Source organism: Chiloscyllium plagiosum, unplaced genomic scaffold, assembly GCF_037043375.1.
Source record: "Chiloscyllium plagiosum isolate Xiang-an unplaced genomic scaffold, Cpla_swu_hap1 HiC_scaffold_40, whole genome shotgun sequence".
In the NCBI taxonomy this organism is placed as follows: Eukaryota; Metazoa; Chordata; class Chondrichthyes; order Orectolobiformes; family Hemiscylliidae; genus Chiloscyllium; species Chiloscyllium plagiosum.
The window spans coordinates 39,332,121-39,352,632 of NW_028270178.1; the positions used below are offsets into that span (position 1 = coordinate 39,332,121).

At 45.1% G+C, this 20,512-nt stretch overlaps 1 pseudogene; it reads left to right on the forward strand.

Moving 5' to 3' along the window:
* The first annotated feature begins 7,003 nt into the window (after positions 1-7,003).
* Positions 7,004-7,182, forward strand: LOC122548051 (U2 spliceosomal RNA; annotated as a pseudogene).
* Positions 7,183-20,512: the final 13,330 nt, after the last annotated feature.

Genomic DNA, 20,512 nt, shown 5'->3' on the forward strand with positions numbered 1-20,512 from the left:
AATCCCTCTGCTAATGAACGCTAATACACTATAGGCCTTCTTACAAGCCTTATCCACCTGAGTGGCAACTTTCAAAGATCTATGAACATAGACCCCAAGATCCCTCTGCTCCTCCACCTTACTCAGAACCCTACCGTTAACCCTGTATTCCGGATTCTTATTTGTCCTTCCAAAATGGACAACCTCACACTTGACAGGATTGAACTCCCTCTGCCGCTCCTCAGCCCAGCTCTGCATCATATGTAAGTCCCTTTGCAGCCGGCAACAGCCCTACTCACTACCCACAACTCCACCAATCTTCGTATCATCTACAAATTTACTGACCCACACTTCGATTCCCTATTTCAAGTCATTAATAAAAAATACAAACAGCAGAGGACACAGAACTGATCCCTGCGGAACTCCACTTGTAACTGGGCTCCAAGCTGAATATTTACCATCTACCACCACTCTCTGACTTCGACCAGTTAGGCACTTTTCTATCCAAATGGCCAAATTTCCCTCTATCCCATGCCTCCTGACTTTCCGATTAAGCCTACCATAGGGAACCTTATCAAATGCATCACTAAAATCCATGTATATTACATCCACTGCTCTACCCTCATCCACATGCCTGGTCACCTCCTCAAAGAATTCAATAAGACTTGTAAGGCAAATCCGTGCTGGCTGTCCCTAATCAAGCAGTGTCTTTCCAGATACTCATAAATCCTATCCCAGAGTACCCTTTTCATTACTTTGCCTACCAACGAAGTAAGACTAACTGGCCTGTAATTCCCGGGATTATCCCTATTCCCTTTTTTGAACAGGGGCACAACATTCGCCACTCTCCAGTCCGCTGGTACCACTCCCGTTGACAGTGAAGACGAAAAGATCATTTCCAATGGTTCTGCAATTTCCTCTGTTGCTTCCCACATAATCCTAGGATATATCCCGTCAGGCCCGGGGGACTTGTCTATCCTCAAGTTGTTCAAAATGTCCAACACATCTTCCTTCCTAACAAGTATCTCTTCGAGCTTACCAGTCCGTTTCACACTCTCCTCTTCAACAATACAGTCCCTCTCGTTTGTAAATACTGAAGAAAAGTACTCATTCAAGACCTCTCCTATCTCATCCGACTCAATACACAGTCTCCCACTACTGTCCTTGATCGGACCTACCCTCGCCATTCTCATGTTTCTCACATACGCATAAAATGCCTTGGGGTTATCCTTGATCCTATCCGCTAAAGATTTTTCGTGCCATCTCTTAGTTCTCCTAATCCCTTTCTTCAGCTCCCTTCTGGCTATCCTGTATCCCTCCAATGCTCTGTCTGAACCTTGTTTCCTCAACCTTATGTAAGCCTCCTTCTTCCTCTTTACAAGACATTCAACCTCTCTCATCAACCAAGGTTCCCTCACACGACCATCTCTTTCCTGCCTGACAGGTATATACATATCAAGGACACGTCGTATCTGTTTCTTGAAAATTTTCCACATTTCCACGACATCCTTCCCTGACAGCCTATGCTCCCAACTTATGCTCCTCAGATCCTGTCTTCCATCATCGTATTTACCCTTCCCCCAATTATAAAACCTACCCTGTTGCAGGCACCTATCTCTCTCCATAACCAAGGTGAAAGTCACAGAATTTTGGTCACCATCACCAAAATGTTCACCCACTAACAAGCCCATCACTTGTCCCGGTTAGTTTCCAAGTACCAAATACAATATGGCCTGCCCGCTGGTCGGACAATCTACATATTGAGTTAGAAAAGCTTCCTGGACACACTGCACAAACACCGCCCCATCCAATGCCCTTGATCTAAAGAGATTCCAATCAACATTGGGAAGTTGAAATCGCCCATGACTACTACCCTGTGGCTTCTGCACCTTTCCAAAATCTGTTTCCCAATCTGTTTCTCCACATCTCTGCTGCTATTGGGGGGGCTTATAGTAAACACCCAACAAGGTGACTGCTCCTTTACTATTTCTGACTTCAGCCTATACTCCCTCCAAAGGCAGATTTCCCTCGAACTGCCTTTCTGCAGCCGTTCTTCCATTTCTAATTAGCAACGCCACCTCTCCTCCTTTTTTACCACCCTCCCTAATCTTATTGAGACATCTTTAACCAGGAACCTCCAACAAACATTCCTGTCCCTCTTCTAACAACGTTTCCGTGATGGCCACGACATCGTAGACCCAGGTACCGATCCACGCCTTAAGTTCACCCACCTTATTTCTGATACTCCTTGCGTTAAAATATACACACTTGAACCCATCTCTGTGTCCGCAATATTCCCTGTCAGTGCTACCTTCTCCACAGCCTCCCTACAGTCTTGGGCATCCTGACACACAGCTAGCTTACTTGCTGGACTACAAGTCTGGATCACATCCCCCTGCCAAATTAGTTTAAATGCCCCCGAAGAGTGCTAGCAAGCCTACCTCCCAGGTTATTGCTGCCCTTCTGGTTCAGGTGCAACCCATTCTGCTTGAACAGGTCCCACCTTCCCCGGAATGCAGTCCAATTGTCCAAATACCTGAAGCCCTCCCTTCTACACCATCCTTGCAGTCACGTGTTCAACTGCACTCTCTCCCTATTCCTTGCCTCACTGTAACGTGGCACCGGCAACAACCCAGAGATGACGACTCTGTCCGTCCTCGCTTTTAGCTTTCAGCCTAACTCTCTGAGCTCATGAATGACCTCCCCACCCCTCTTCCTACCTATGTCGTTTGTGCCAACGTGCCCCACGACTTCTGGCTGCACACCCTCCGCCTTAAGGATTCTGAAGACACGGTCCGAGACGTCTCGGACCCTGGCACACAGGAGGCAACAAACCATCTGAGAGTCTCGCCCATGTCCACAGAACCGCCTGTCCGTCTCTCTAACTATAGAGTCTCCGATAACTAGCGCTCTCCTCCTCTCCCCCTTTCCCTTCTGAGCCTCAGAGCCGGACCTCATGCCAGAGACCCGGTCACTGCAGCTTACCCCTGCTAGGCCTTCCTCCCCAACAGTATCCAAAGTGGTATATTTTATTGTTGAGGGGGACGACCACAGCGGATCTCTGCACTCTTATTGGTGAGGGTCATTGTCTGGATTTTGTATGTCGTGAAGGTTACTTGCCACTTGTCGACACCAGCCTGGATACTGTCCAGGTCTTGTTGCATTTGAGCACAAATTGCATCAGTATCTGAGGAGTTGCAAATGGTGCAAATTGCTGAACATTGTGCAATCATCGGCAAACATTCCCACTTCTGACTTTATGACAGATGGTAGGTCATTGATGAAGCAGCTAAAGATTGTTTGGCCTAATGAAGGACTCCCCAGGAACTCCCCACATACGTTCGAGACACCACCCACGCCCTCCAACTCCTCCAAGACTTCCGTTTCCCCGGCCACCAACGCCTCATCTTCAACAGGGATATCCAGTCACTCTACACCTCCATCCGCCATGACCAGGGCCTCCAAGCCCTCCGTTACTTCCTCTCCCGACGTCCCCAACAGTACCCTTCCACCAACAGTCTCATTTGTTTGGCCGAACTGGTCCTCACCCTTAACAATTTCTCCTTTGAATCCTCCTCCTTCCTCCAGACAAAAGGGATAGCCATGTCTACACATATGGGCCCCAGCTATGCCTGTCTCTTTGTTGGCTACGTAGAACAGTCGATCTTCCGTAATTACACCGTCACCACTTCCCACCTCTTCCTCCGCTACATTGATGACTGCATTGGCGCCACCTCGTGCTCCTGCGAGGAGGTTGAGCAATTCGTCAACTTCACCAACACATTCCACCCTGACCTTAATTTTACCTGGACCATCTCTGACAACTCCCTCCCCTTCCTGGATCTCTCCATCTCCATTAATGACGACCGACTTGACACTGACATTTTTTACAAACCCACCGACTCCCACAGCGACCTGGATTACACCTCTTCCCACCCTACCTCTTGCAAAAATGGCATCCCGTATCCCCAATTCCACCGCCTCCGCCGTATCTGCTCCCAGGAGGACTAGTTCGACCACAGAACACACCAGATGGCCTCCTTCTTTGGAGACCGCAATTTCGCTTCCCACCGGGTTCAAGATGCCCTCCAACGCATCTCGTCCACATCCCGCACCTCCGCCCTCAGACCCCACCCCTCCAACCGTAACAAGGACAGAACGCCCCTGGTGCTCACCTTCCACCCTACCAACTTGCGAATAAACCAAATCATCCGCCGACATTTCCGCCACCTCCAAAAAGACCCCATCATCAGGGATATATTTCCCTCCCAACCCCTTTCCGCCTTCCGCAAAGACCGTTCCCTCCGTGACTACCCGGTCAGGTCCACGCCCCACTACAACTCACCCTAACATCCTGGCACCTTCCTCTGCCAATGCAGGAACTGCAAAACCTGCGCCTACACCTCCTCCTTCACCTCCATCCAAGGCCTGAAAAGAACCTTTCACATCCATCAAAGTTTTACCTGCATATCCACTAATAACATTTATTGTATCCGTTGCTCCCAATGCGGTCTCCTCTACATTGGAGGGAGACTGGACGCCTCCTGGCAGAGCACTTTATAGGACATCTCCAGGACACCTGCACCAATCAACCACACCTCCCTGTGGCCCAACATTTCGACTCCCCCTCCCACTCTGCCGAGGACATGGAGGTCCTGGGCCTCCTTCACCGCCACTCCCTCACTACCAGAAGCCTGGCGGAAGGGCATCTTCCGCCTCGGAACACTTCAATCCCAGGGCATCAATGTGGACTTCAACAGTTTCCTCATTTCCTCTTCCCCCACCTCACCCTAGTTCCACACTTCCAGCTCAGCACAGTCCCCATGACTTGTCCTACCTGCCTATCTTCTTTTCCACCTATCCACTCCACCCTCCCCCACCCCAGACCTATCACCTTCATCCCCTCCCCCACTCACCTATTGTACTCTATGCTACTTTCTCCCCATCCCCACCCTCCTCTAGCTTATATCTCCACGCTTCAAGGCTCTAGGCCTTTATTCCTGATGAAGGGCTTTTGCCCGAAACGTCGATTTTACTGCTCCTCGGATGCTGCCTGAACAGCTGCTCTCTTCCAGCACCACTAATCCAGAACCAGCGCCAATACCTGCAGCTCACCTGTTGTCACAGGCCTCCAGCCCGAAAACCAAATATCAACCTCCACCTTCTGTCTCCTAATTTCAAGCCAATTTTACATCCAAATGGCAACCTTTCCCTGGATTCCACGTGACCAAAACTTCCTAACTGTGCTAATAAGATCTCTGAACATTTTACTGGAAAAATAATTTAAATGTATCCTGTCAGGCATGATGTGGTGAAATGTGATTCACGAGTGTCGGAAGGAAAGATAAAATCTGAATGCTTATGTTTAAAATGGTGAGAAATTATGAAACATTGCCATCCTTTGGGAATTATAGGACCCGGTACACAATGATCAGAAAGTTAATGTGACGGTGCAGTCAAAAAGGTGGACAAATGATACGTTCTCAGTTATTGCCAGGCGATTGGAATAGGACAGTGAGGAAGACTTGCTATGAGTATCCAGGAGTTTGGGTGTGAAAATGGATACTTTGAAACAGACATCTGTCAATTCTGGGAAGAAGCTGCTTGACACAAATTGTGTTGACGATGTTTCCATCAAGGACAGTGTCAGTTCCTGCACTCACCAACAGCAATATCCTTCTGTAAGACTCTGTGAATAACACACACACACACAACAAAGGCCAGAGATGTTGGGTAAATGTGGGATTGCTTGGTATCCTCCATGTTCATTGTTTCCTAGTCTGCAGGAGCAATGTCGAAATATGTCGTTGACAGTATAAAAAGGGCAGCTAAGAGTTGTTAGCAGTATAGTGTTGAATGTCGGAAAGTTATTGGTATTTTGGTGTGGAAAATGGATGGGTTCAGATGAAGTCCAATGTGGAGAACTGTGAGGTGATAGATTTCGGGCAGAAGAAGAGTCAATCGACAATTTGGCTCCAAATCAAAAAGGGGTTTAACAGGATCAGGGTGTACATGGACTTATGGAATCTATGTTGGCAGGACAGGCTGAGAGAACATCTCATAAAGAACGTTGTCTCCTGGTCCTTGTTTACAGTGACAGAAACTGTGAGAGCAATGATGTGATGTGTTTTTTATAATGCACCAGTTCAGGTTCAGCTGGAGCATTGTTTCCTGTTCTGGAAACCACACGATCGGAAGGATTGTGGAGAGTGTCGAGACAAGTTGAAACAGGTTTACAAGAAAGCTTTCGGGGATGTGCATGCTCAGTTCGCATCATCGCTTGGACGAGTGGAGCTGAGGAAGAGTCGGCTGAGGAATTGCAAAACTTGCGCCCACACCTCCCTGCTCACCTCCGTCCAAGGCCCGAAAGGTGCCTGCCACATCTGTCAAAGCTTCACCTGCACATCCACCAATGTCATTTATTGTATTTGTTGCTCCTGTTTCAGTCTCCTCTACATGGGGAAGACCGGACACCTTCTCACAGAGCACTTCAGACAACATCTCCGGGACACCCACACCAATCAAACCCACTGCTCCATGGCTGAAGCTTTCAATTCACCCTTCTACTCTGCCAAGGACATGCAGGTCCGGGGCCTCGTCCACCCACCCAACATCTGAAGGAAAAACGCCTCAGCTACCGTCTTGGGACACTTGAACCCTATGGCATCAATGTGGATTTCACCAGCTTCCTCACTTCACCTAAACACCCACTTTATACCAGTTCCAACCTCCCAGCTCAGCACCATCTTCATGACCTGTACCACCTGTCAATCTTCCTTCCCGCCTATCTGCTCCACACTTCTCTCCGACCTATCATCTTTTCCCCCACCTCGACACATTTATTGCAGTTTATCTACCTTCAACCTACCCCCACCCCATTCCATTTATCTCCTCACCCACGAGGCTCCCAGCGTAATCCCTGATAAAGGGCTTTTGCCCAAACAGTCGATTTTCCTGCTCCTTGGATGCTGTCTGACCTGCTGTGCTTTTCCAGCACCACTCTCATCATGATGATAACACCAGTATCACTTCTCGATGTTTTAGCTGAGATCATATCTGTTCTTGTCAGCTTTAATATCTGATCCATCCATGATTAGGGACTAAATATTATTCTGAATTTTGCAGGAAGAAGTTGGATTAGGAGCTTGCTGAACCAACCAACAGCTTTATTAGTTCACTTTTATGTGTGTTAGCTTTATTTCTCGTCTACCGTGTCTGTGTGTAAGAAAGCGTACTGACAACCTTTTGGTCAAGTCAGACTCGCATTCGTGCAAAATCAATTTGTTTTCGGTTCCTATTCACCTGTCACTTTCTGTATGTTCAGCACTTACTCTCAATGTTATCACTTCATCCCTGGTGCACGCCGCCCCTTCCCACCAACTCCCAATTCCGAACATCAGAAGTAAAACAAAGTTGCCCACCAGGTCCACCTAATGTCAAATGGCATTTCAGAAAACAAAATGGAGACGATGAAACTATTGAAGTAATCAACAGTTTGGATTTTGATGATGACGATGATGACTCGGATTTATTGAATGAGAGATTTTGAGAACTCTGTGAAGCAGGAAAAGATCTGATGTTTTTAAAATACATAGAGTCACAGAGATGTTCAGTACAACTCGTCCATGCTGACAAAATTTTCGAACCACTTTTGTAGTCGTATTTGCCAGCACTTGGCCCGTATCAGTCAGGATTCAGTCAGGAGATCCTGGAACAGCGTGTCCACGGACTTTGACATTTTTGGGAAGACAGAAGTGAATGTATTTGCAGGAATGGTGGGCAGCAATCTCATCGAAAACATAAACTAATCCGAATCTACTCCCAATCATTAGACTTACTATTCTTTATGGTGTTCCTATCTGCCATTTCTTTAGACTTACTGCAAATCGATCTGTAACTTATTTCACCATTGCACACGCTGGTAACTTTGACAGCACAGGACAATATCTAACACTTTGATAGAGAGTTTATAAAACAAGATTCACACCAGTCAAAAATTTAAAAAACTCAGTGGATGAACATGGAAGATTTTGAATTTACAAGTGAGAATTGACAACCAAGAATTTGGAGGACAATGTATCTGTGTTGGATCTGGTAGTCACCAGATAATCAGGGAATATTGGAATTTGTTGGGATATGCAAACTAGGAGAATAGAAGAAATTTGAACAAGATAAAGACATGCATTTTGTAATTTGGTATCCAGCTGATATGGCACTGGAATAGAAGGGTACAGTGGTGACAATATTTCACCAATTATGAGCTGAGGCAGGTATTTCGGAGCCGTTTTGCAGAAGAAAACAATTCTTCATGATGGTGCAAATATCTTTTTGAATTTATCACATTTTTTATGAAGCCACAATGGAAACAGGGTTCTTCCAGAGTCACTAAGAGACTCTAAAATTTTTAATGTAAGCAGTAAGCATGTTCACACACCTGCCATATCCAACTTCATTCCCGAGTTCGCATCCCACTTGCCTTTGAGCCCTGTGACTTGGCCTTGGATTCCCCATCAACATAGCAACTGAATCATGGAAAGAAACAAATTAAGATAGGGAGTGGTGTCAAGATCAGGCCGGGGAAACTGAATTGAAACAGAAAAAGTAAAGTATTGCTGAAGTACATTTGTAAACAGTATATCATTTAATCTTTGTTACAGGAAACTTCTTACATTTTTTAACTTTGGTTCCGATGAGTGAATCAGAGAAATCAGTGAAGAAGCGTGGGTCAGAAGACTGTTGTTGCTTTAGCCACTCTGTCGTCGTGCAGTGAATGCTGATATTTTCTTTCAGGTCATTTATATTTGTACTCGCTTCACTCAATGAGAACGGATTACGATGGGAAAATATTTTTGTGCATATCTAGCTCCTCTTTCTGTTATGCTTCTGTTGTTCAACTTTCTATGAACAGTTGCTCCTTGCTATCAACACTTCACACGGGCTTCCCTCCTCCTGTCTCTTTCATTCTGCCCCGCAGTTGGAGTCATTCCCTGCCCATTAGCAAAGGAGTGTTATCATGTTGCTGCTCCTCCTTCTCCTTTCAGTCCAATCCTCATGTGGACCTCACATTATCTGCTGCATCTCCCGTTGGCTCTTTGTTACTTGGATTTATTCATCAATCGAATTACTTTTATAGCTGGATATTTTACTGCATACTTTAACTGGTCTCTGAAGTTTTTCTGAGTCACCACATAAATAAAAGCATTTGTGCAACAACTTAGGTTCCGCAGCATTAAGGCAGCTTGTAGAAAGAGACGAAAAGCAGCGCGATGCAAGGAATGACCGACGTGAAAAATATATAAAATATACATCAACCAGAGAAGTATGAAGCTGGCAGATATGGAAAAGAGTAAAATTACAGAATTCCGTCTGCTCTCTACTTCGAGATCATTCGCTGTGTTTCTCTGACCCCTCAGTCCCTTCCGTACTTCCATCGCTTCAGAGATGTGCCTGACAGTCAGAATATTGAGAAAGAGAATGAAAGTGAATGGGAACATTGGTGTTAAGAATTGTTCAAAATATTTAAAACTTGACCACTGAAGGCCATTATAATAACTGAACCTGGTTTTACAATACCATGGAGCATCGTTGATAATTTTTACAGGTTTATATCGAAAGTAGTTGGGAATATTTTTTAAAGAAAAGAAAATGCAGATTGTTGCGAGAACCCTCATTGCGGTTTTCTCTGTGCAATACTGAGATTTCATCTGATGAAAACAAATAGCGACAAATCGATCAAAAGAAAAAGCGGCAGTGAACCAGACAGAACAATCAATGGTCAAGCAGCTCAGGGCATAGAGAACGCAACAAACGGGAGTGATGTCCAGGAAACATGGTGGATAATAATAAAATGGAAATCGAAGAAGTATGACCTCAAAAGCAATGAACAGTAGATCAGACGTTGCCATGGCCACCAGGTAGCAACTGCTGCATGACGAAAGACCACTTTTGCCCCGAGCCAAGAAGACAATCGTCACGAGACTTACTATAAGAGAAAGAAAGGAGAAAAAATGAACTTGAAGTAACTGATCAAACATTTCTGTGCCTGAGCCCAGACTGTATGGGATGAATTTTAACACAGAGATAATTGTTGTGCCATGTCATATGAAGTTTACAAAATTTGAACTCCTGAACTGTATCATTTGCACTTTTGAAAGGCGAAGGGAAGAAAGTGAGAAGCAGATTACTCCCAGAAATACAGTTGTGTCCATAACATTTTATTGGGGTTGACAGGGGCTGATTTCAGTAGCTTTATAGGTTACCCTGACTGGCTGGAGTTGTCCGTAAGATCATAACATCCACACAAAGATATGCAGGATCAATAAAACAAAGAATGGAAGACACCTAACAGAGACTTGGGTGACAAAACTTCTGTTGAGCCTCCACAGTTGAGATTGCCATTAGAATTGTACATCCATGCGATATGAATGGCAGTACAGGGCATTGAATCACTGTATAATATCCAGGAATGGATGGCTTCCCAAATATGAACAAACAAGTAACAGGACATTGAGTCCCATATTCTGAACACCCTGGCAGTCTGAGCTATGAAGGTATTAATCCAACCAGCATGTACAAGATTGGATATCCACCACAATCCGAAGAACTTCAACATTTAGTAAGGTCTGTCCAATCCCCACGCCCATACCACTCACCCCACCACCTAACCCAGACTATATTCCACAGTTCGCACTCAAACAAACCTCCTCTCCTTGTGAATAGAGATCCTCCTCCCAGATTCAGAGAACACACTGGGGCGAGGAATCGCCACTGTTCAATCAGAACTCTCCGTGGACTTCACAAGAATTAGACAACAGCTCGTGCTCCAAGACCCAAACAGTGTACTTTAATTTGGTTTCTGAAGCAACCTCCCTGGATTCTGACAAAATGCTAAAGATTGGGGGTAGTGATGGCCTAATAATTTTATCACTGGACTATTAATTCAGGAACTAACACAACGTTCTGGGGAACTGGTTTGAATACCTGCCACAGCAGATAATGGAATTTCAATTCAAAAATAATGTAGATTTATAATTTTGAAGCGTGGCAATAAAACCGCTGTCAGTTGTTGGGAAGGAAATCTCATCACATTCAGTAATGCCCTTTATGTAGGGGAAACAGTCATCCTTACCTGGTCTGGTTTACATGTGACTCCAGGTCTAGAATATCCTGGTTGACTCTTTCCTGGTCTCTGGGCAATTAGGAAAGGGTGATAAGTGCTGACCGAGGCAGTGACACCTTTAATAAATAAAATAAAATGGAGCTTCCCAATACACAGCCAGCTTCCCAGTACAGAAGAATGCTCCCTACTAAGACCACTCCATGGCATTTGAACATCCCTGTACAGAAAGCGTTGTCTCAACTCTGAAATTCGCAAAATTGATCCACATTTGAAGACAAGGGAACCGACACTTCATTCAGTGAAGGTATCTGGAGCAGGGAACACCAAAGCATCGATCACTACAAATCACAGACAATTGAAGCATAAGGTTTTGAGACCAGCAAGAGTTGGGAACGTCATTGGATTCAGAAAAATAAACTATGACACTGATGATGCATTCGAATAAATGATGCCCCAAATTCGACAGAACCTCATCACCAAGCATCAGCCCTGCGGTCGGGAAGTCCAGAACTAGAGGGCATAGGTTTAGGATGAGAGGGGAAAGATATAAAAGAGACCTAAGGGGCAACTTTTTCACGCAGAGGGTGGTACGTGTATGGAATGACCTTGACCGTTCTCATGCTAGCTGTCATCCAGAACGTTCCCTTCGACACGACTCACTCATCAGTTTCAGAGATATCGTCTTGAAGACGTGGGGATACTGGCACTTGGAATGTGAGCTTTCATGGCCAGGCCAGTGTTCATTGCACAGCTCTAATCACCTTCGTGATGATTTTGGAGATCTGCCTTACTGAACAACTTTTATGTGATGGTGTTTCCATGCGTCTGCTGCCTTTGGTCATGTTTGTGAGGTGCTGTTGAAAGAGAGTTGCTGTGGTCCTAGTTTGCATCTTGTATGTGGTGTTCATTGCTGCTTATGCGTGTCATTGGTGAAGGGAGTGAGTACTGAATGTGATATTTAGCAAACCGATTCATTGCGTGTTTGTCCTGCACAAAGTGGAGCTTTGTGAGTGTTGCACTCAATGCTGCATTTGAGCTGCACCCAGGCAGATACATGGAGAGCATTCACCTCACCTTGAGCTATTCTCTGTTTTGGATAGGCAGGCAGGGAGCTTATCACCACAACTATCATCGTATCTGACATAACTCTGTGACTACAGCAGTACTATGGCTGGACCAAGTCATTTTCTTGACAATGATAGGTCCACATTGTTGACAGTTATGCATTCAGTGATGTCACAGGAAGCAAATTGGAGATGGGTACTTATTCGCTTGATGGTCATTGCTTGGTACTGTCATTTATAAGCTCAAACTTGGATGCGAGCATAAGAGGTACACTTAGTAAGTTTGCAGGTGACACCAAAATTGGAGGTGTAGTGGACAGCGAAGAGGCTTATCTCAGATTACAACAGGATCTGGACCAGATGGGCCAATGGGCTGAGAAGTGGCAGATGGAGTTTAATTAAGATAAATGTGAGGTGCTGCATTTTGGGAAAGCAAATCTTAGCAGGACTTGTACACTTAATGGTAAGGTCCTAGGGAGTGTTGCTGAACAAAGAGACATTGGAGTGCAGGTTCATATCTCGTTGATAGTGGAGTCGCAGGAAGATAGGATAGTGAAGAAGGCGTTTGGTATGCTTTCCTTTATTGGTCAGAGTATTGAGTATAGGAGTCGGGAGGTCATTGTGCGGCTGTACAGGACATTATTTAGGCCACTGTTGCCTAAGTTGCGTGCAATTTTGGTCATCTTCCTATCAGAAAGATGTTGTGAAACTTGAAAGGGTTCAGAAAAGATTTACAAGGATGTTGCCAGGGTTGGAGGATCTGATCTACAGAGAGAGGCTGGGGCTGTTTTCCCTGGAGCTTCGGAGGCTAAGGGGTGATCTTATAGAGGTTTAGAAAATTATGAGGGGCATACATACCATAAATAAACAAAATATTTTCCCTGGCGTCATGGAGTCCAGAACTAGAGTACATAGGTTTAGGGTGATAGGGAAAAGATGTAAAAGAGACCTAAAGGTCAACTTTTTCACGCAGAGGGTGGAACGTGTATGGAATGAGCTACCAGAAGACGTGGTGGAGGCTAGTGTAATTGCAACATTTAAGAGGCATTTGCATGGGTATATGAATAGGAAGGGTTTGGAGGGATCTGGGCCGGGTACTGGCAGGTAGGACTAGATTGGGTTGGGATATCTGGTCGGAATGGGAGGGTTCGATTGAAGGGTCTGTTTCAATGCTGAACATCTCTATGACTCTATGACTGTATATTGAAAGGTGGAGTTTGTTCAAGGAACAGCTACTGCGTGTCCTTGAGAGGAATGTACCTGTCAGACAGGGAGAAAGTTGTTCGAGCAAGTTTAGTGAACCGTGAAGGCTTACTTAACGCGCTTGAGAATTTACGGTGAGCCAGGAAGGACCTAAAGAGACAGCTAAAAAGAGCGAGGAGGTGACAGGCGTTCCAGGCGATCGATTGCGTTAGGAAACTCTCTAGTCGAAGGTACAGACAGTTGCTTCCGTGGCCAGCAGCGAAAAATCAGAATGGTGTGTTGCCTCCCTGATGCCGGGATAAAGGATATTTCAGCAGAATGTTCTCAAGGTGGAGGCGGACCAGCAGGAGGTCATTGTACACATTGAACGCAAATGACATAGGAAGGTAAAAGGATGAGATTCTGAAGGGAAAATATAAAAAGTATGGCAGGAATTTAAAAAGGAGGTCCCTGAGAGTACTAATATCTGGATTAATCACGGTGCCACAAGCTAGTGAGGATAGGAATAGGAGGAGAGAGCAGATGAATCTGAGGCTGAAGAGCAGGTGCATGGGAGAAGGATTGACATTTCTGGAACATTGGAATATATTCTGGGATAAAAAATGACCTGTTAAAGAAGGATGGTTTACCCCTGAATTGGAAGGGGACCAATATACTGGCAGAGAGATTTGCTAGAGCTGCTTGGGAGGATTTAAACTAGTTAGGTGGAGAGGGATGGAGGACCCAAAGAAATAGTGAGGAAACATATCAATCCGAGACTGGTACAGTTGAGAAACATAGAACATAGAACATAAAAAAAATACAGCGCAGTACAGGCCCTTTGGCCCTCGATGTTGCGCTGATCCAAGCCCACCTCACCTACACTAGCCCAGTATCCTCCATATGCCTATCCAATGCCCGTTTAAATGCCCATAAAGAAGGAGAGTCCACCACTGCTACCGGCAGGGCATTCCATGAACTCACGACTCGCTGAGTAAAGAATCTACCCCTAACATCTGTCCTATACCTACCACCCCTTAATTTAAAGCTATGCCCCCTCGGCATAGCTGACTCCATACGTGGAAAAAGGTTCTCATGGTCAACCCTATCTAAACCCCTAATCATCTTGTACACCTCTATCAAGTCACCCCTAAACCTTCTTTTCTCCAATGAAAACAGCCCCAGGTGCCTCAGCCCTTCCTCATACGATCTTCCTACCATGCCAGGCAACATCCTGGTAAACCTCCTTTGAACCCGTTCCAGTGCCTCCACATCCTTCCTCTCGTATGGCGACCAAAATTGCAAACAATACTCCAGATGCGACCGCACCAGAGTCTTATACAACTGCAACATGACCTCAGGACTCTGGAACTCAAATCCTCTACCAATAAAAGCCAGTACCCCATATGCCTTCTTCACCGCACTATTTACCTGGGTGGCAACTTCCAGAGATCTGTGTACATGGACACCAAGATCCCTCTGCTCATCCACACTACCAAGTAACCGACCATTAGCCCAGAAACCCATCTTTTTGTTACTCCTACCAAAGTGAATCACCTCACACTTACCTCCATTGAACTCCATGTGCCACTTTTCTGCCCAGCTCTGCAGCTTATCTATATCCCGCTGTAACCTGACACATCCTTCCTCACTGTCAACAACTCCACCGACTTTCGTATCATCCGCAAACTTGCTCACCCAACCTTCTAACCCCTCCTCAAGGTCATTTATAAAAATGACAAACAGCAATGGTCCCAAAACAGATCCTTGCGGAACACCGCTCGTAACGGCACTCCAAGATGAACCTTTACCATCAGTTACTACCCTCTGTCTTCTTCCAGCCAGCCAATTCCTAATCCAAACCTCCAACTCCCCCTCAATGCCATACCTCCGTATTGTTTGCAGTAGCCTACCATGGGGAGCCTTATCAAACGCCTTACTAAAATTCATATACACCACATCTACCGCTTTACCCTCGTCTACCTCCTTAGTCACCTTCCTAAAGAATTCAATAAGGTTTGTGAGGCACGATCTCCCCTTAACAAAACCAAGCTGACTATCCTTGATCACATTATTCCTATCCAGATGTTCATAAATCCTATTCCTTGCTGTTCTCTCTAAGACTTTGCCCACAACAAAAGTGAGACTCACCGGCCGACAGTTACTAGGGTTATTCCTACTCCCCTTCTTGAACAAGGGAACCACATTTGCTATCCTCCAGTCTTCTGGCACTATTCCTGTAGACAACGAGGACATAAAAATCAAGGCCAATGGCTCTGCAATCTCCTCCCTTGCTTCCCAGAGAATCCGAGGATAAATGCCATCAGGCCCAGGGGACTTATCTATTTTCACCCTTTCCAGAATTTCCAACACCTCTTCCCTACATACCTCAAAGCCATCCATTCTAATTAATTGTCACTCAGTATTCACATGGGCAACAATGTCCTGTTCCGAAGTGAATACTGACGAAAAGTATTCGTTCAGAGTCTCCCCAACCTCCTCAAACTCCACACGCAACTTCCCACTACTATCTTTCACTGGACCTATTCCTACCCTTGTCATTCTTTTATTCCTGACATACCTATAGAAAGCCTTTGGGTTTTCCCTAATCCTACCAACTAAGGACTTTTCATGTCCCCTCCTTGCTGCTCTTAGCTCTCTCTTCAGATCCTTCCTGGCTACCTTATAACGTTCAATCGCCCCAATTGAACCTTCACACCTCATCTTTACATCAGCCGCCCTCTTCCATTTTACAAGGGATTCCAATTCCTTATTAAACCACGGTTTCCTCACACGACCCTTTTCTCCCTGCCTGACAGGTACATACTTATCAAGGACACTCAATAGTTGCTCCTTGAACAAGCTCCACATATCAATTGCGCCCTTCCCTTGAAGCCAACTTTTCCAAGCCACGCATCCTAAGTCGTGCCTCACCGCATCATAATTTTCCTGCTCCCAGCTATAACTCTTGCCCTGCAGTGCACACTTATCCCTCTCCATCACGAGAGTAAAAGTCACCGAATTGTCGCCACAGTCCCCAAAATGCTCACCTACCTCCAATTCTAACACATGGCCTGGTTCGTTACCCAGAACCAAATCCAGTATGGCCTCACCTCTTGTTGGCCGGTCTACATATTGTGTCAGGAAACCCACCTCCACACATTGGACAAACGCCGACCCATCTAACGAACTCGAGCTATAGCTTTCCCAGTCAATATCTGGAAAGTTAAAGTCCCCCATAACAAGCACTCTATTACTTTCCCCTTCTCCTGAATTCTCCTCGCCATTCTTTCATCTACCTCTCTAGGACTATTAGGAGGCCTGTAGAAAACCCCGAACAGGGTGACCTCACCTTTCCTATTCCTAACCTCAGCCCAAACTACCTCAGATGGCGAGTCTTCATCCATCGTCCTTTCCACCACTGTAATACTATCTTTGACAAGCAATGCCACACCTCCCCCCCTTTTACTCCCACCTCTGACCCTACTAAAACACTTAAACCCTGGAACCTGAAACAGCCAATCCTGTCCCTGTTCTACCCATGTCTCCGTAATAGCCACAACATCGAAATCCCAGGTACCAACCCACGCTGCAAGTTCACCTACCTTATTTCGTATACTTCTTGCATTGAAGTATACACACTTCAAGCCACTTTCCTGTTTACAGGCACACGTCTTTGAGATTGTTGCCATGTTCCTAACCTCCCTACACTCCAGGTCCTGCACCCTAAATCTACAGTCTAGGTTCCCATTCCCTTACAGAGTCAGTTTAACCCCCCCCCCCCCCCCCCCCAAGAGCATTAGCAAACCTCGCCCCAGGGATACTCTTGCCCCTCAGGTTCAAGTGTAGACCATCCTGTTTATAGAGGTCCCACCTTCCCCAGAAAGAACCCCAGTTATCCAGATACCGGAAGTGAGCCAAGCAGTCAGGGCAGGCAGGGACAAAGCAGAGAACAATGTCGAACTGATAAATTAAACTGCTTTTTTTTTTCAATGCATCAGGCCTGAAAGGGAATTCAGGGCATGGTCAGGAACATGGGGCAGGTATATCATAGCAATTACAGAAACGTGGCTCTGGGATGGACAGGACTGGCAGCTTAATGTTTCAGGATTCAAATGCTACAGGAAAGAGAGAAAGGGAGGTAAGGGATGAGGGGAATTGGCATTTGTGATAAGGGATAACATTACAGCTGTACTTAGGGAGAATATTCCCGGAAATACATGCAGGAAAGTTATTTGGTTGAAACTGACAGATAAGAAAGGAATAATTACCTTATTGGGATTGAATTATTGACCCCATAACAGCCACGGGGAAATCCAGAAACACATTTGTAAAGAGATTTCAGTTATCTGTAATAATAATAGACTGGTTTTGGTAAGGGATTTTAAAATTCAATCATAGACTGTGACGACCATGGCGTTAAATGTTTAGATGGAGAGGAATTTATTAAGAGTGTATAAGAAAATTTTATGAGTCAGTATGTGGGTGTATCTAATAGCGAAGGTGCAAAACCTAATTCTTACTCTTGGGAAATAAGGCAGGGCAGGTGACTGACGTGTTAGTGGGGGAGCACTTTGAGGCCAGCGACAGTAATTCTGTTAGTTTTAAAGTAGCGAAGGAAAATGATAGACCAGATCTAACAGGTGAAGGTCTAAACTGGAGGAAGGCTAATTTTGATGGTATGAGGCAAGAACTTTCAAAAGGTAACTGAGTGCAGCAGGTAAAGGGAGGATGGGAAGCCTTCAGAAATGAGATAACGATAGTCTAGAGACAGTATAGTCATGTTCGGATGAAAGGGAATGTAGATGACGAGAGAAATTTTGCGTTTGCTTCCGATAACGAAGGAAGCATATGTTTGGTTCACAAGATGTATCAAGTGAATCCTTCGAGGAGTATGAAGGTAGTAGGAGTACACTCAAGAGGGAAATCAGGAGGGCAAAAATGCGACATGAGATAGCTTTGGCAAATAGGGTTGAGGAGAATTCAAAAGGTTTTTACAAATACATCAGACCCAAAAGGGTAAGGAGGGAGAGAATAGGGCCCCTCAAAGATCAGCAAGGCGGCCTTTGTGTGGAGACACAGGAGATGGGGGAGATACTAAACGAGTATTTTACAACAGTACTTACTGTGGAGAAGGATATGGAAGATATAGAATGCAGGGAAATAGATGGCGAAATCTTGAAAGATGTCCACATTACAAAGGAGGAAGCGCTAGGTGTCTTGGTATGAATTAAAATGGATAAAGCCCCAGGACTTAATTAGGTGTACCCTTCAAAGTGGGAAGCTGCGGAAGTTATTGCTGGGCCCCTTACTGAATATTTGTATTATTGATCGTCACAGGTGAGATGCCGGAAGACTGGAGATTGGCTAGCGTGTGCCACTGTTTAAGAGAGGTGATAAAGACAAGCCAGGAAACTATACACCAGTAAGACTGCGTCGGTGGTCGGCAAGTTGTTGGAGGAAATCCTGAAGGATAGGATGTACATGTAGTTAGAAAGGCAAGGACTGATGAGGGATTGTCATCATGGCTCTGTGCGGGGAAAATCATGTCTCACAAACTTGATTACGTTTTTTGAAGAAGTAACAAAGATGATTGATAGGGCAGAACGATCGATGTGATTTATATGGACTTCAGTAAGTTGTTCGACAATATTCCCCATGGGAGACTGATTAGAAAGGTTAAATCTCACGGAATATGGGACAAACTTACCATTTGGATAGAGGATTGGCTCGAAGGTGGAATTCCGAGATTGCTGGTGGAGGCTTGTTTTTCAGACTGGAGGCCTGTGACCAGTGCTGTGCCACAAGGATCAGTGCTGGGTCCACCACCTTTTTGTTGTTTATATAAATGAGTTGGAGTGAACATTGGAGGTATGGTTAGTACGTTTGCAGATTACACAAAAATTAGAGGTACAGTTGACAGTGAAGAAGGTTACCTCAGATTACAATAGGATCTTGAATGGATGGTAAGGTCCTCGGAAGTGTTGGTGTACAAAGAGACCTTGGAGTGCAGGTTCAGAGCTCCTTGAAAGTAAAGTCACACCTAGATAGGATAGTGAAGAAGGTGTTTGGTATGCTTTCCCTTATTAGTCAGAGCAATGAGAATAAGAGTTTGTAGATCATGTTGCAGATGTACAGGATGTTGTTTGGGCCACTTTTAGAACATTGCGTGCAATTCTGGTCTCCTTCCTATCAGAAGGATGGTGTGAAATTTAAAAGGTTTCGGAAAAGGTTGACAAGGATGTTGCCAGGGTTGGAGGATTTGAGCAATAGGGAGAGATTGAATAGGCTGGGGCTGTTTTCCCTGGAGTGTCCGAGGTTGCAGGGTGACATCACAGAGGTTTTCAAAATCATGAGGGGGATGGATACAATAAATAGACAAAGTCTTTTCCTGGGTTGGCAGAGTCCAGAACAAGAGCGTATAGGTCTAGAGTGAGAGGGGAAAGATATAAAAGGGACCGAAAGAGCACATTTTTCATGCAGAAGGACATGCGTGTGTGCAATGAGTTGTCAGAGGATGTGGTGGAGGGTCGTACACTTGTAATATTTAAAAGGCATCTGGATGGGTATTTGAATGAGAAGAGTTTCAAGTGATTTTGGCCAAGCGCTGGCAAATGGGACCAGATTAGGTTGGGATATCTCGTCGACATAGATGAGTTGGACCGAAGGGTCTCTTTTTGTGCTGTTCATCTCTATGATTCGATGACTCTATGAGAAGTCTTTGGCAGGTAGGATCAAGAAAAACTCTAAATGAGTTCATCCCTAAATGAATTGTTTCATTAGAGATAGTCAACATGGTTTTGTGAAGGGTAGTTTTTTGCCTGACAATCATTACTGAGTTATTTGAAAAGGTGACCAAACAGGTAGATGAAAGTAAAGCATTTGTTGCGTTGTATATGGATTTCAGTAAAACATTTGATAAGGTTCCCCACGGTAGGTTATTACAGAAAACAAGGAAGCATGAGATTGAGGGTGATTTTGCGGTTTGCATCAGAAATTGGCTCGCTGAAAGAAGACAGAGAGTGGTGGTTGATGGGAAATGTTCATCCATGGAGTTCAGGTTCAGGTGGTGTACCACAAGGATCTGTATTAGGGCCACTTCTGTTCGTCATGTTTACAAATGACCTGGATGAGGACGTAGAAGAATGGGTTAGTAAATTTGCAGATG